Below are 16,854 nucleotides of genomic sequence, written 5' to 3' on the forward strand. Positions count from 1 at the left end.
TATCCCTGGAACCAGAAGAGAGTAGGTGGGCTCTGGAGGCCTCGAAGGACCCCCCTAGGCTCTGTGATCTCCACGCCCCAGGACATGCGTGGGCGCTATGAGGCAAGCCAGGACCTGCGGGGTACCCTGCGGAAGCAGCTTAGCGACAGCGAGAGTGAGGGGCGGGCCCTAGAGGAATACCTGCATGGCGCCGTCGGTCTTGTCCCGCAGGAACTGGCCAACATGGCGAAACCCCATCTCTACTAAAAATAAAAAAATTTGCCCAGGCACAGTGGCTACACCTGTAATCCCAGCACTTTGGGAGGCCGAGGCGTGAAGATCACTTCAGGTCAGGAATTTGAGACCAGCCTGACCAACATGGTGAAACCCCACTTCTAAATAAAAATGCAAAAATTAGCTGGGCGTGGTGATAGGCACCTGCAATCCCAGCTACTCAGGAGGCTGAGGCAGGAGAATCGCTTGAACTCTGGAGGTGGAGATTGCAGCAAGCTGAGATTGTGTCACTGCACTCCAGCCTAGGCAACAGAGTGAGACTCTGTGTAAAAAAAAAAAATTGCTGGACGCAGTGGCTCATGCCTGTAATCCCAGCATTTTGGGAGGCCGAGGCGGGCGGATCAGAGATCAGGAGATCGAGACCACTGATCTTAACATGTGAAGTTGACAAATACAAGCTACTATCAATAATGAACATTTTCTAGGATAATAGTTTGAAGTTAGTGATAACATATACAGTTATTTAACTTTTAAGTCCTGTTACCTTTTGAGCTTAAAAATAATTTTATTATACCTCCTGTAAGAGTTAAAGAAAGAGGAAGAGAAACACGAAACAGGGCTATCAGTTACAGACAGGTTTTCTTTAGATAAAACCTGAGAGGCACTCCTGGCTGATTTCAGTCAAGAGCACTTTCTCTTACAGACTAAGAGTATACATTGGTTTTAGGGTGAGGGGGCTTATCAGAAGCTTGGAATGTTTATGTGTGTGGAGAAGTTTACGGCGGGGTTGGAATCTCTCTGGGAGGAGGGGTGGTTATCTTGGGGCAGATATCTTTCCAGCTCAGAGGGGAGTTATCTTGGCTAGCATGTCTCTGGTCGGGGAGGAGTTTGGAATGTTTCTGGTTGGAGATATTATTTATGGTTTATGATCATGCTGACCTCAGCCATTAGGCTAATGCCCTTTAGATTTAGGCGGTTATTTATTAAGGCAAACTTTAGAATAAGGGGCTTGTCCAAGATGGCGATGCTCCTGCTCTGTCACCTCCAAAGTCAGATATGGTCATCATCTCCATTTTAAATATGGGAGAACTAAGCTCCAACGAGAGAAGGTGTTTTTTCTGAGATCTTCACAAATTAAGTCAAGGCTAAAGTTCAGGGCATTTCCCACTGTCCTCATGATTTCTGGTAGCAGAGGAAGTTTAAGGCTAAGTCATTTGTGGAAACCAAGACACTCTCCTTGTAAATAAAAGTCTGAGTTACTGGAAATCACAGTTGGGGTAGACACAATGGAAATAGGAGAGGAGCTCATGAAAGTGAAACAGATCTGAAAGAAGAGTTTGGGAGATTGCAGACCAACAATGGGGGTGGAGCTGGGGAAAAAATCACTCAACAAACATTTATTGTGAAGTTAATATTCCATTCTACAGTGCTGTTTGTTTAGGCTACAGAATGCCGGTGAGGATGATCTAAAGCACCCATCAGGGCAACTTTCTTAACAAGTTCCCAAGAAACACATCTGGATGTCAAGGATCTGGCCCAATAGTTGTGACTTAGAATAATAATCCTAAATCTTTTCAACTTTCCTCAATAGTGTCCCATCCATTACGTCAGCTAAGTTTCAGAAATCTCAGTTGGCTACTTGGGATGTGGCACAATATAATAGATAAGAGCCTGGGCCTTGGAACTATGCTACCTGGGTTCAACTCTCAGCCATGTAACTTTCTAGCTGGGCCACATTTGGAAATTTATTCCATCTTCTTGTGCTTCCATTTCTTTATCTGTATAAAGGAGATAATAGTATCTACCTCTAGGGTTTTGGGTTTTTTTTGGGTTTTTTTTTTTTCTTTTCTTTTTTGAGACAAGGTCTCGCTCTGTCACCCAGGTCGGAGTGCAGTGGTACAGTCTTGGCTCACTGCAACCTCTGCCTCCCAGGCTCAAACGATCCTCCCACCTCAGCCTCCTGAGTAGCTGGGACTACAGGCATGTGCCACCATGCCCAGTTAATTTTTAAAAATATTTTTTGTAGAGACAGGGTCTCACTATGTTGCTCAGGCTGGTCTCAAATTCCTGGGCTCAGGTGATCTGCCTGTCTTGTCCTCCTGTGAGAAAGGCACTTTGTCTTGACGGCGGACCACTGTATACATTATTTCCTTCAGTTCCCTCCTCTTTTTCTTTTTACTCCTATTGGTCCCATTTCCACCTTAATTTTTGTGTCCTTTGGTCCTGAAATCATTTCAAGAGCTGTTAACTCTCTTCATTACAATAGAGTAGATCTGATTTAGTTTCTAATAATAGTTGGTATGTTATGGGCATTTGTCTGTTGATGACTGTTTCGATTAATTTTTGGGTTAACCCTCTAACACGGGACAGTGCAACACCCTACAGCTGTTAGGACTCTAGCCACTATTATAAGGAATGTTAGAATGGAGGCTACCATTCCTTCTCATTTCCCGAACCAACTCTCTAGCCAATCAGTAAACGGGTCATTAATTCTGGCATTTTCTGCCAATTCATTGGCTAAAGTTCTTAACCCTTATAATGCCTTTGTGATGGTTTTATCTGGGGGAGTATTGTTAGGAATGAAAGTGCAACACTTTTCCACCCGGCATGATGCATACATCCCCTTTTTCTGCTAAGATCATGTCTAGTGCAAGTCTGTTCTCCCAGGCGATTTGGCTGGTGGCATCTAACTGACTAGCCACTCCTTTGAGAGCATCTCAAGTATAGTTGATGAATCGTTGTTGATTATAATAGAGGTAATTAATCCAATTCACATTTTTATTAGTAGTTGACCACCAGAAGATTGCTGATTTAAACCCAGCAGTTATTTGGCTTTGGGCCTTATATTTATTAGGTACTCCTTTAGGGACTCCTATTGAGTCAATATAAATGTTGGGATCAAAAGAATTTGTTAGATCTCTCCGACTTTGGTGGCCACGTGGATTCTCGAGGATCTTATGGAATGCCAGGGTGAATGGAATGACCAATTGAACTAAGGCACAAGTCCTGGTCCAATTGGATGGTAACAGGTCATGGAGGTTCCTCTTTCCACAATACCACCAGGCATCAGCCCAGGGTATATGAATAGCCGAGTAGTTGCCTTTGTTTGACTCACCAGTAATGTTTAGTATGTGGGTACAAGTTGAGAGTTCTCCTACGGGCTTATTGAACTCCACCCCCTGCCTATAGAGGCAAGAGGAGTGGTTCATATTTCCTATGGAGAATGAGGGGATTGCTCTAGGGTCTGATCTCCACAAGGTGAGAAAGAGCAATGATAGACTTTTGCAAGTCTCGTTTCCCCATGCATCCCTGTCCTGGTATGTAGCCAATATGCAACACATTCCATCAGGATTGGTATCCCATCCTAGGGGAAATGGAACCACTTGTGCCTGAGGCTGCCCAGCAGAGCATGCATAACAGTCTCTCTTATTAAGACTAGTACTGAAAATTTGACCCATTCAACCCAGGCATTTACATCCCCATATTCAGTCTTAATTTCTAAAGTCGGATTCAGTCAGTTACCATAATTATTTTTACTCTCTTAGGGTCATTGTCTGATGGGTTAAAGGAAGTAGTGGGACTGTGAGTTATAATAATCCTGGGTGGGCTCAGGATGGAGTTGGTGACTAGTCTAAGAGCTAACCATCCCATGGGATCCCTTCCTGAGATACCTATTCCTAATCCATACCTCCAAGGTTCCTGGTCTAGAGCAGCTGGGTTATTTACGGTAATTAATACAGGATTGCATTATAAATTTCTACATTTATGTGGTATGGGGCCCTTGTCGTGATGCTCACCTCCCTGTGCCCATATGTTCTCATTGTTCAACTTCCACTTATGAGTGAGAACATACGGTGTTTGGTTTTCTGTTCCTGTTAGTTTGCTGAGAATGATGGTTTCCAGCTTCATCCATGCCCCTGCAAAGGATGTAAACTCATCCTTTTTTATGGCTGCATAGTATTCCATGGTGTATATGTGTCACATTTTCTTTATCCAGTCTGTCATTGATGGACATTTGGGTTGATTCCAAGTCTTTGCTATGGTGAATAGTGCTGCAATAAACATACGTGTGCATGTGTCTTTATGTAGAATGATTTATAATCCTTTGGATATATACCCAGTAATGGGATTGCTGGGTCAAGTGGTATTTCTGGCTCTAGATCCTTGAGGAATCTCCACACTGTCTTCCACAATGGTTGAACTAATTTACACTCCCACCAACAGTGTAAAAACGTTTCTATTTCTCCACATCCTCGCCAGCATCTGTTGTTTCCTGACTTTTTAGTGATCACCATTCTAACTGGCGTGAGATGGTATCTCATTGTGGTTTTGATTTGCATTTCTCTAATGACCAGTGATGATGAGCTTTTTTTCATAGGTTTCTTGGCCACATAAATGTCTTCTTTTGAAAAGTGTCTCTTCATATCCTTTGCCACTTTTTGATGGGGTTGTTTTTTTCTTGTAAATTTGTTTAAGTTCCTTGTAGATTCTGGATATTAGCCCTTTGTCAGATGGATAGATTGCAAAAATTTTCTCCCAGGGGAGAGATAGCATTAGGAGAAATGCCAAATGTAAATGATAGGTTGATGGGTTCAGCAAACCACCATAGTACATGTATACCTATGGAACAAACCTGCACATTCTGCACATGTATCCCAGAACTTAAAATAAAATAAAAAACCTTTCCACAAGGGAATCTCCAGTGCAGATGGATTAACTTGTGAATTCTACCAATCATTTAAGAAAGACATACTCAAAGTCTGCACTAAGTCTTCTAGAAAAATGTAAGTGGAAAGAATAGTTCCTAACTCATTTTGTGAGCATCACCACTCTGATACAAAAAAAAAAAAACAAAACCCATAAGATATTACAAGAAAAGAAAGTTATAGGTCCATATACCTCATGAACACAGATGCACACATTCTTTACATAATTTTAACAAATTGAGTCCCACTACACCCTGGACAAGTGTTAGATGAAGAGAAACTAAGTTGAGAGGCAGAGAAGTATGCTGGAATAGCAGATCTAGGCTTCAGGCTCATCTGGACCATTCCCTAGAAATCTAACCTCAGAGAATCAGGATGATGATGATGATGATGATGATTATTATTATTATTATTATTTCTCATTTCTTGAGCACATACTATGTTCATAGTTTTCGATGCTTAAAATACATAGTTTTTGATGCATCTCACTTAATACTCAGATCATGTAAAGTTTATATTATTGTCCTAATTTTACAGTTTAAGAAACTGAGACTTAGGAAGATTAAGTAACTCACCTGAGTAACTAGTAGAGCTCTCATGAAAATTGAATCCAGATCAGGATACAAGGTCAACAACAGTGTCAGTAGTTGGCCTACGGGGGACCCATTGTGTGCATGTGATTAGGGAAACTCTGGGACCACCTGCCTAACTCCTTGCGCATTTCCAACCACCCTTACTCCGTGTCTCTCAGGCAACCAGACTGGGGCAAGTGTTGGGAAGATGGAGACACAGGAATGATCAGGGTGGGAAAGAGACTCCTCCCCCTCCTCCAATAGGTGCTGCTTCCAGCCCAGACTGGTGTATGTGGTTGTAGGGCAGGATGGGGTGTAGGGCCAGATCTGAATCCATCTATGAGGAAAAGTGAGCCTGTAGGCTCAGGTTTCCACTCCACCCTGAAGTTTGGCAGGGTAAGACAGATGCAACTCCTCTAGCTCCTCCAAGTGCTATGAGCTGCCTCATTTCTGAGAGAGAGGTAGGACTTGTGAGTCAGTGCTTCAGGTGTCCCCATGTCACTACCAGACTGCTCATGGCCACCAAATTCTTCCAGCAGCCTTGGGCTGGGAGAGGAGGCAGTCAGGGTGACTATTGAAGGCATTAAGTGTTGGAGGGCTGTGCAACTCCCTGCCCCTCGACCCACTCTCTTCCCTTTGGCTTTGCAAAGGAAAACCTCCTTGTTTCTCACCTTTTCTTACCTTCTGGTGAGGTAAGGTGAGGGAGAGAGGCCTTATGTTTCTTCTCACTGCCTCTCACAAGTTATCCAAGCCCGGAAGTGTTACCAGAAAGGGAACCAGATCCAGACCCCAAGAGAGGGTTCTTGGATCTCATGCAAAAGAATTCAGGGCGAGTCCATAGAGTAAAGTGAAAGTAAGTCTATAATGAAAGTGAAGGAATAGAATGATGGCTGCTCCTCCATAGACAGAGCAGTCCATCGGGTTGCTGGTTGCCCATTTTTATGGCTACTTCTTGATTATATGCTAAACAAGGGGTAAATAATTCTGGCCTGCCTTTTTTAGATCATATTGGGTAACTTCCTGTCGTTGCCATGGCATTTGTTAACTGTCATGGCACTGGTGGGAGTGTAGTAGTGAGGACGACCAGAGGTCACTATCATTGCCATCCTGGTTTTGGTGGGTTTTAGCTGGTTTCTTTACTGCAACCTGTTTCATCAGCAAGGTCTTTATGACCCGGGCCTTGTGCCGACCTCCTGTCTCATGCTGTGACTAAGAATGCCTTAACCTCCTGGGAATGCAGCCCAGCAGGTCTCAGCCTTATTTTACCCATCCCCTACACAAGATGGAGTTGCTCTAGTTCAAACGTCTCTGACAAAAGCACTCTCAATATCTGACCCCCCCACTAACAAGAACAAATAAATAAACTAAAACCATAATAAAGCATCAATAATCTGGTGTCTAGGAGAAATTTAGCTGTTGTGCACCATTTGTTATGATGAAACTCCTCCAGCTTCTCCAAATGCTGTGAGCCATCTCGTGTCTGAAGGTCAGATAGAACCTGTGACTTAGGTACCTCAGGTGTCCAAGTGTCACTACCAGATTTCCCTTGACCACCAGATTCTTTCAGCAGCCTTGGGGTGGGGGAGTGGACAGTGAAGGTGACTGTTGCAAGCATTAAGTGTTGGAGTGCTATACCGCTTCCCTCCTCTCCAGCCCCTCTGTTGCCCATGATTTGTTTCCCCTGGAGTGAACGTACTCAGAGGACCTTAAGAGCAAGGTCTTAAAATATGTGCAACACATACAAGCTTTTCAAAGAACAATTATTCAGAATACATACAGAACTCTTACAAATCAGCAAGACAGGCAAGCTAGTAGAAAATAATTTAGAGATAGAAACAGGCACTTAGTACAAAAGGATACACAAATCACCGATAAATAGGCAATGGCCCTGGGACTTCCTGCTCACTGTACCTGCACCAACAGCCTGACTGGGCCAGGCTTTCCACTGGTGCAGTTCTCATACCTGTCATTGCCAAGAATGGCTCTTTTTGAAGTGAGGCTGCTGAGTCTGGGAGCATCAAGAGTGGGAGGGAAAGGATGGGCTTGCTATAGCCATGTTTCAGAGCAAAGAGCACAGACTGGGCTTTGGGCACTGATGATTCTGTCAGTGTTTATTGTGGTTTTGCCAATTACTTTTCCTCTTGGGCTTTAGCTTCCCTATTTATCTGATGGAAGAGTGGGATGAAATCAGAGTTGTTACCTGATATTCAACACATGGATTCTATTTAATTCGGCCAGCACAGTCACTCTCCTTCTCACTCTCACTCTCTCAAATAGGATTGGCTGTCAACATTTAAATATCAAGGCGGGCGGTGGTCACGCTTGTAATCCAGCACTTGGAGCGAGCGGCGATCACAAGTCACGAGATCGAGACCACGGTAAACCCGTCTCTACTAAAAATACAAAAAATAGCGGGGTGGCGGCGCCTGTAGTCCAGCTACTCGGAGGCTGAGCAGGATGCGTGAACCGGGGCGGAGCTGCATGAGCCGGATTGCGCCACTGCACTCCAGCTGGTGAAAGAGCAGACTCTGTCTCAAAAAAAAAAAAAAAAAATAAAATAAATAAATAAATAAATATCAAGATTTCAGAGCCGGGCGTGGTGGCTCACGCCTGTAATCCCAGCACTTTGGCAGGCCGAGGCGGGCGGATCACGAGGTCAGGAGATCGAAACATGGTGAAACCCCGTCTCTACTAAAAATACAAAAAAAAAAAAAAAAATTTAATTAATTAAATATCAAGATGTCTGGCTTCCGTTGAAGAATTAGGTGATGGGCCCACATTTCTACACTAAAACAACTGTCCAGAACTGCATAGGAGGCCGTGTCTATTAGGCTGGATCAGAAATCTTGCCCAAGCAACACCCCTGCTGCCTCCCTCAGCATGAACCTTGGTATGAAGACGGAGACAATGTTATATGTTCATCCCATAGGTTCTTCCCAGGCATTTCCCAGGCCCCGTAGGGTTAGCATTGGTTGGCAAAAACCATGTGACAGAGATTTGCCAATGGCAATGTGAGGCAGTAAAGAGATGGTGTAAATTCTCCATGTATTCTTACATTGTGTGGTTGGAAGCTAGATACCTCTGAGAGGACAGACTGGCAAGAAAGAACCAGCTGACATCCCCAAGTGATCACTGCAGGACAGCTGCCAAGAAAAGCTCTCTGACTCCTCTGAGCCCCAGATAGAAGCAAAAAACAAAGCTTGGTTGTGTTAAGCCACTGATATGCAGGGGTTATCTGTTACCATGGTAGAGCTTGTCCTCCACCGACTGATGAAATGGATCATAATAATAGTAGCAAATATTCATTGAGCGCTTCCTGATTTGAATGCCTAGTCATTGGGCTAAATACATATAATACCTTAGTTAGTCTTAATAATTATTCTATCTGATAGGTACTATTATTTTACCCTTTTAGATAAGAGGTTTAGAGATGTTAAGTCATACACTTGAGTTCATAGTAAGTGAAAGAGCTAGGCAGTCTAATGCCAAAACTTTCGCTATGCGCCTCTCGCTGAGTCTATCTTTCTCTGTAAAAAAGGCAATGATAACTTCAACTTTAACAGTCAGATCTTAGTTGTGCAAAGAGATAGTCTGGGTTAATTTTAAATTATTTGGATCAGTTTGAAGTTACATGGAGAAATTGGCAATGGTTTAATCTACTTGAACCAGTCTATACCAGATAAGTATAGTTAGAATCAATTTGAGCTGGATTCTGCTAGTATAGACATTCTGGAACACCCTTGGATCTTTGTTAATCCTTTAACAGAGATATTATTGGCTGTTAGATAGTAATTATTATGTTAAGAAAATATAATTATATTCTTAGGTTACTGAAGAGTTTAATCAGAAATAATTAAATGTTTCAAAAATCATGTGGGCATCTCTAACACTGCTAGCATAGCAAAACCTCCTGCCCAAAACCTCCTTCCAGTCACTCCCTCCTCCATCTTTTCCAAAGAAAAGCCTTATCCTGACTTAACATGCCATAGCGTGGGCGAAGGATTACCCAGGTGCCGAGGCAAGAGACTGAAGGCACAAACCGTTACAGTATAATAAGGAAAATAGAATAAGAATAGTTATAATACAAATTAGATATAGAGATGATCATGGACATTATCAATCATTAGTATAAACATTATTAATCATTAGCTTTTAATATTACTCTTAGTTGTATTACTAATATAACCAAGGAATAACCGGTGGGTATAGGGTCAGGTGCCGAAGGGACATTGTGAGAAGTGACCTAGAAGGCAAGAGGTGAGCCCTCTGTCACACCCGCATAAGGGCTGCTTGAGGGTTCCTTGGTCAAGCAGTAATGCCAGTGCCTGGGAAGGCACCCGTTACTTAGCAGACCGTGAAAGGGAGTCTCCCTTTCCTTGGAAGAGTCAGGGAACACTCTGCTCCACCAGCTTCCTGTGGAAGGCTGGATATTATCCAGGCCTGCCCGCAGTCATCCGGAGGCCTAAACCCCTCCCTGTCGTGCTGTGCTTCAATGGTCATGCTCCTTGTCCACTTTCATGTTCCTCCCATACTCCTGGTTCCTCTTTGAAGTTCTCAGTAGATAGCGGTAGAAGAAATAGTGAAAGTCTTAAAGTCTTTGATCTTTCTTATAAGTGCATAGAAGAAAATGCTGACATATACTGCCTTCCCTCTCTGCTTCGGCTACCTAAAAGCGAAGGGCCCCCTGTCCCATGATCACGTGACTTGCTTGACCTTATCAATCACCTGGGCTACTCACCCTCCTTACCCTACCCCTTGTCTCGTATGCAATAAATATCAGCGCGCCTAGCTATTCCGGGCTGCTACCAGAATAGCGCACCCAGCTATTCAGGGCCACTGTTGACTCTGAACTATGTAAGGAGGGAAGTAAAGAGAGCATGGGAATTAGAGTTACTAGATATAGAGAAGGAAAGGATGGTGGGCTGGAGGCCAAGTGAATTGGGAGGAATAGAGTGATTACACTGTAAGGACAGGAAGTCATGGTCAGAGAACAGTATATCTGACTATGTGGTTTCAGAGGTGGGACAATTCTTCAGTAATGAGAAGGACCAGATATGCCCATAAGTGGCTGAAGTAGAAGGCAAGTGGTGAATTTTGGTGAAAATTTGCAAACCATGCATCTAACAAGGGGTTATATCCAAAATATACAAGGAAATCAAACAACTCAATAGCAACAAAACAAAACAAACACCAAATAATTTAATTTAAAAGTGGGCAAAAGACCAAAATAGACATTTCTCAAAAGAACACATATATATGGCCAACAGGTATATGGAAAAAAATACTCAACATCACTAATCATCAAGGAAATGCGAATCAAAACCAAAGTGCGATATCACCTCCCCCCAAATAGAATGAGCATTATCACAAAGGCGAAAATGACAAATGCTTGTGTGAATATGGAGAAAATGGAACCCTTACACACTGTTTTGGTGGGAGTGTAAACTAGTACAACCATTATGGAAGACAGTATAGAGTTTCCACAAATAAATTAAAAGTAGAAGTATCATATGATTCAGAAATCCCACTACTGGGTATTGATCCAAAGAAAATCAATACGTCAAAGGGAAATCTTCACTCCCATGTTTCCTGGAGCCTTATTCACAATAGCCAAGCTATGCAATTATCCTAAAAGTCCATCAGTGCATGAATGAATAAAGAAAAGGCAGTACATATGCACAATAGAATAAAATTTAGTCATAAAAAAAGCATGACACCTTGTTATTTGCAGCAATGTAGATGAACCTATAGGGCATTACATTAAGTGAACTTAGAGGACATCACATTAAGTGAAAAAGCCAGAAACAGAAAGACAAATACCACATGATCTCACTCATTTGTGGGCTCTAAAAAAAGTCAATCTCATAAAAGTACAGAACAGCGTAGTGGTTGCTGGAGGAGAAATGGGGAGAGATTGGTGAAAGAGTACAAAATTACAGATAGGAGAGATAAGTTGTGGTGTTCTATTTCACATTAGAGGGACTATTGTATATTTCAAGACACCTAAAAGAGTCTTTTCGATATCTGCGCCAAGAAGAAATAAGTAAGGTGATGTATTTGTTACATATACTGATTTGATCATTACACAATGTACACAAGTATTAAAATATCACACTGTACCCCATAAAAATGTGCAATTCTTGTGTCAAAAATCAAACTTTTACAAAATACAGAATGTGTTATAAGTAAAACACACACACACACACACACACACACACAAAGAGAGGCCAGAGAATTGAATCAGGCCATCTAAATGGACACTGAAGTCACTCAGTGTGATGAACTCAAGAATACGACTTTGAGACAACTGTAACAATGTTAATAGGAAAAGAGAGAAAGAGAGTGTCCAGGAGATGTTAGGGGACAGTGCAGGGAAATGGTGATGTATAGCACAAGCTTTAAGGAGCAAGAGGTTTTCTTTCTTTTTTTTTTTAAAAAAACATCCCTCCACTGGGAGTCCAGACCCACTGCCCATCTCTCCAGCACCTGCTGCTCTGTGTTCCCCCACAGGCCCCTTAGGTCACTCAGCATCCTCAGCATTGGGCAGGTCACTGTTTGGCTCAGCAGGGACACGGGGAAGGGTCCTGAGCTTTATGACCCTTGGGCACTGCAGTGGGGAAGTGGCCATGGGCTGGGGCACCATTGCTGGTTTTCAGTGTTCATGCTGAATTTATCAAAGTTTAACAACATACCTTATACCAGCAATTCAAGTCTACTTATATGTAAATACGCATATTATATTTATTCATATATAGTTGTATCGTTTATACAAATATCAATACAACTGACGTCTAAAATATTATATATTTAATATATAAAGTCTATATTACAGATACATGTATACATATACACATAATGTTGTGTGTATTTATTTTTTTAACTTTTAGGCTCTGGAGTGCATGTGCAGGTTTATTATATAGGTGAACTGCATGTCACGGGGGTTTAGTGTACTGATTATTTGCCACCCAGCTAATAAGTATGGTACACCATAGGTAGTTTTTCAATTCTCTCTCTCCTCTCACGACCCTCAAGTACACATGTAGGAGCAAGAGATTTCTAGTAAGAAGAGATGAATAATGGTTTGAAAGGAATCAAAAGGAGCAAAGAGAACCTATACACCACATTCCCACCCTGAAGTACTTAGAGTTTCAGAGAATAAGTAGAGTCTCTACCTGAAATACACAGGAAGCAATGTCCTCAAGGGAAACCCAAGTTACACTTAAAGCCAGGAGAAGCAAGGAACTGTCCATAAAGAAGCAGGTCTAAGGAGATAGGGAAGTTTGCTAATCATGCAGCTGAACTTCTATAGAGTACAACTGAAAGTAAGGGAGGAAAAGGGTGTTGGGTCAAGAAAGAACAATCAGAATATTATGGTGATAAAAATACCAGAGAGAATAGGTGAGCAAAGGGACTTAGGATTTGGATGGTGATCAAAGAAACCAGGAATGCCCGGCAGAAGGGGGTTGCTTCATCAGACTAAAGAAAGGGGGGAGGGTGCACTCTCCTTAGTTATCTGACATGGAGACAGGCATCTCAGGTAGTGAGCAAGGAAGTCCAAATCTAGTCGTTAGGCACTCAGGAGTGGGCAGTCACCCTGCCAGTTTCAGCCCTACGTTTATGGTTCCAGTTAAGAGTAAATCGTCAAACCAAGGGAACACAGGAACCGAGATGGTACGCTCCAAAAAGTTCAGTTCTGCTCTGAAGCGCCCCCTACAGGATCCTGTTGAGAGACGCAGGAGGAGGCAAAGCTGCTGGTCTGTGCTCCCTTCTGCCCTCTTCTTTTGGCCCAAGTTCTAGTCCCATCTGCTTTGTCACCCCCCGCCCACCTAAGGGACTTCCTTCTCTGGTCTTCACCGTCCTCATGGTAAAATGGACATGACATCTCTAATCACACATATCTATCCAGTGATGTAAATGCAGTGAAAAGGGCTTTGAACAGTGTTGTCAGGGAAGGAGACTGAGGCACTGATTTCTTCCCACTTTCCCAATTCCTGCTTCAGCACTGCTCACCTAGGCTCCAGCCCTCTAAATCTATCCTAGCCCTTTGGTCGATCTTTGCCTACTGAGGGCAAAACTACATAGTATCCCAAAAACAAGGATTAATACTACAGCCCCATTTCTTCTCTTTGCCATTTCCCATGACAACTCTTAAACCTAGAAACTGGTACCATTTCCCTGATTGGTGGGACCTGCTTACTAGACCAAAAGGGATGTGTATGTACATTTCATAATGGGCATTCAGTTATGGGATGATGTGAGGGCTGTGTGTGAGATAAATCCTGGAGCTGGTCTGGCCACATCCCAGTGACTCTTTTGGACTCATTTGGACAAGTAACTAGAGCTCCTATTTGAAAGAATGACAAGCAAGCTACCTCAAATTTCTCTTTCTCAACCCATGACTTCACCTTTTCTGTTCCTTAATGCTCTCATCATCCAGCCCTCCTTTCTGCTGTTTTTCCTCAGTGTTCAAGCCTGCACCCTAGTCTCCTGTGCCATCCCACTTTTTCGGGGTTCTGCCCTATCTGTTACCCCTCTCCGAATAACGTCAGGCCTGCCCACTACCCTGCTGTAAGGATCTGCCCAGCTCTTCCTCTGTTGGTTTTAAACTGTGCATCTGCTGCCACCATGTACATCAGAGTCCCAATTTCCATTACTCCCCCGCCTTTCCCCCTGCTTCTCCTCCTACCCCTTATTTCTCATTCCCTGTACTCTAGTTCTCAGTCCCAATCGAGCCACCCCCAACCAGCCATGACAATTCACAGCTCTCATCCCGGAGAGATGGTTTCCCTCCTGCTGGGACAGTTCTGGGGCAGTTCAGAATTGCCAGGACTGTGGATTCCCAGCAGCTTGACCTGGTGGACACACGGAATGCAAGACAACAGCAAACCCACCTTCAGCTTTGGTAAGTGACAGGACCCCTTTTCCATGACCAGATCCTGGTTACCTTGCTACTGTCTCTATTTTGTCTCCATTCCCATCTGGGCAATCCTCTTCAGATGCCAGAGATTTCCTTTTTTTCAACAGTTTGCTCCTTTCCTCTCATGCCTGGTCAGCCAGACTGCATGAGGTTCTCTACGTTTGAGACTGGCTTCTCCATGGAACTTGGTCTGTAGCCACAGAGCAACCTGCAGGGCCAGTGACAGAGAGTGAAGAGGAGAGTGAAGAGTGGAACACATCTAATGTGTTCTTTAGAGGGTAAGTCTTGTCGATCTGCCCTGCGTTCAAGTGAGTGCAACCCCTGAGCATCACACATAGGGCACAAGCTCCCTGCTTTAGATAGATGGGGACTCAGGTTTGTTTCTGTTCCCTTTGGGCTGGTTCCTCCCAGACGCCATTTTCTTCATCCTAGGATTCCAGGACCATCCCAAGGACTTTCTGCCCTTGAGAAATGTCTCCTGCAAAAAGGGGAGGGTCCCTCCATTGTGCTGTCATCAAAGCTCTGAGGGTTGAGCCTCTTGCTCAGTCAGCGCTTCTACTTCAGAGTGGGAAAGGTGGCAGTCTAGAAGGCAAGAATGTGTCCAGATCCTGAGCAGATGATAGCATCAGATGAACACATGACATTAAGAAGTGCTCTCCTCAAACTGAGGTCTAGATTCAATATAATCTCAATAAATATCCAAAAGATATTTTTAGGGAACTTGACAAGCTCATTATAATTTATATGGACATACAAAGGGCCAAGAAGAGGCAAGACTCTCTTGAGAAGACATCCTTCCCTACCAGATATTAGAATTTGTTACATAAATTATGGTAATTAAGATAGAGTAGTGCTGTTGCAAGCTTAGACAAATAGACCAATGGCACAGAATAGAGTCCAGAAATGGACTTGCACATATGGGGACACTTTCTTTATGGCCACAGTAGCATAGCAGACCAGTGAGGAAGGACTATCTCTTCAATAAGTTGGTGGTGGGTCAACTGGATACTCCTTTGGAAAGAAAGAATTAAGCTGGATTCCTACCTCACACTGCACTCGAAAACCAATTTCAGGTGGAATACAGATCTCACTGAGAAAGGGTAAAACAACAAATCCTCTTAAAGATTAATAGCTCTGCCCACAGATGGCCATGGAGCTCTTGAGATGTGTTATGAAGTATAAAATCTGCACTGGACTTTAAACATTAGTAGGACAAAACAATGTAAAATATCTCAGTAATTTTTATATTCAAACATTGAATCATTGACAAATTGGATATACTCAGTTAAACATCACATTATTAAAATCGTTTTATCTAATTCTTGCTCTCTTAACACGGACACTAGAATGTTTTAAACTACATGAGTGGCTCAGCTCATACTTTTATAGAACAGCACTGCCCTAAAAAGTAATATAAAAATAACCTCAGGTCATCAAATTAGAAAAAGATGTCTTAAATGAAAATAAGAAGCAATAATCATAAAGGAAAAGACTAATACATTTGACTACGTTTAACTTTTGGTGTCCAGAAGATACTATTAAGAAACTAAAATGGCAAGCCACACAGAGGGAAAATAAATTTGCAGCATGTACAGCCCTCAAAATAATATACTGAGAACTCCAACAAATTGATAAAGATAAACGATCCAATTAAAAATTTTGTTCAACACTGTGTCCCAGACTAAACCCATTCTGCAATTCACATTGTGTCCTGAGCGAATGAATGGATGGATGAATGAATGAAGTACTGAGTGGGGAAGAGCACAGTCTTCAGTCAGTATTTAGGTGCTTACTAAAACTAGGGGTGGTTTCTTTCTTTATGCTAGATCTACTTTTGATTCTTTATTTATTTTTATTTTTTTTAGACGGAGTCTCTCTCTGTCACCCAGGCTGGAATGCAACAGCACGGTCTCAGCTCACTGCAACCTCCGCCTCCCAGGTTCAAGCGATTCTCCTGCCTCAGCCTCCCGAGTAGCTGGGATTACAGGCATGCGCCATCACGCCTGGCTAATTTTGTATTTTTAGTAGAGATGGGGTTTCACCATGTTGGTCAGGCTGGTCTCAAACTCCTGACCTCAGGTGATCCACCTGCCTCAGCCTCCCAAAGTGCTGGGATTACAGGCCTGAGCCACCGTGCCCGGCGATTCTTTTAAAATAAACGACATTATTTAAGGTATCTAGCAGACTCAAATTCATAGAAACAAAAAGCGAAATGCCAGGGGCTGGAGAGAAGGGAAAAGGGAAACTTGTTGTTTAACGGGTGTGAAAAAGTTCTGGAGATTGGTTTCACATAGTTTGATATACTTAATACTACTGTACTTTAATACTTAAAAATGGCTAAGATGGTAAAATTATATTATGTGCATTTTAAACACAAACATTAAAAATAAACAAACTATAAAGTCAACAGATTCCTTAATTAGGAAAGGTTTATTCTGTCAATATT

The 16,854-nt window shown here is 42.7% G+C and overlaps 1 pseudogene; it reads left to right on the forward strand.

Moving 5' to 3' along the window:
- LOC100587017 overlaps positions 1 to 14,397 on the forward strand; it is a 34,286-nt pseudogene extending 19,889 nt beyond the window's left edge.
- Positions 14,398 to 16,854: the final 2,457 nt, after the last annotated feature.

This window comes from Nomascus leucogenys, chromosome 12, assembly GCF_006542625.1.
Source record: "Nomascus leucogenys isolate Asia chromosome 12, Asia_NLE_v1, whole genome shotgun sequence".
NCBI lineage: Eukaryota > Metazoa > Chordata > Mammalia > Primates > Hylobatidae > Nomascus > Nomascus leucogenys.